Source organism: Nerophis ophidion, linkage group LG04 (assembly GCF_033978795.1).
Source record: "Nerophis ophidion isolate RoL-2023_Sa linkage group LG04, RoL_Noph_v1.0, whole genome shotgun sequence".
Lineage (NCBI taxonomy): Eukaryota > Metazoa > Chordata > Actinopteri > Syngnathiformes > Syngnathidae > Nerophis > Nerophis ophidion.
In genome coordinates, this window is record NC_084614.1 from 84,396,476 (window position 1) to 84,397,284 (window position 809).

Below are 809 nucleotides of genomic sequence, written 5' to 3' on the forward strand. Positions count from 1 at the left end.
CTTAATTGTGAGAGTTAATCAGGAATTGGACGTAGAAGAGGAACCGCAGATCCCTTCTCCATCAACAACAATGCTAATCAAGCCCACTTAGTGACAGCCAACAGCGATTACTTTGGGAAGAATTATTATATTTTTGAGCCCGAACACAAAGAGGATGAGCAATACATTTTAGAAGCCGAGTCCTAAACGGCTGTAGCTTTATTGTGAGAGTTAATCAGGAATTGGACGTAGAAGAGGAACCGCAGATCCCTTCCCCATCAACAACAATGCTAATCAAGCCCACTTAGTGACATTCAAAAGCGATTACTTTGGGAAGAATTATTATATTTTTGAGCCCGAACACAAAGAGGATGAGCAATATGTTTTAGAAGCCGAGTCCTAAACGGCTGTAGCTTTATTGTGAGAGTTAATCAGGAATTGGACATAGAGGAAGAACCGCAGATCCCTTCCCCATCAACAACAATGCTAATCAAGCCCACTTAGTGACATTCAAAAGCGATTACTTTGGGAAGAACTATTATATTTTTGAGCCCGAACACAAAGAGGATGAGCAATACGTTTTTAGAAGCCGAGTCCTAAACGGCTGTAGCTTTATTGTGAGAGTTAATCAGGAATTGGACGTAGAGGAGGAACCGCAGATCCCTTCCCCATCAACAACAATGCTAATCAAGCCCACTGGGTGACAGCCAACAGCGATTACTTTGGGAAGAATTATGATATTTTTGAGCCCGAAAACAAAGAGGATGAGCAAACAGCTGCAGAACTGTGGAGTAAAAAGTGCCGCGGTAGAAACGTGAAGGTGCAAGTAT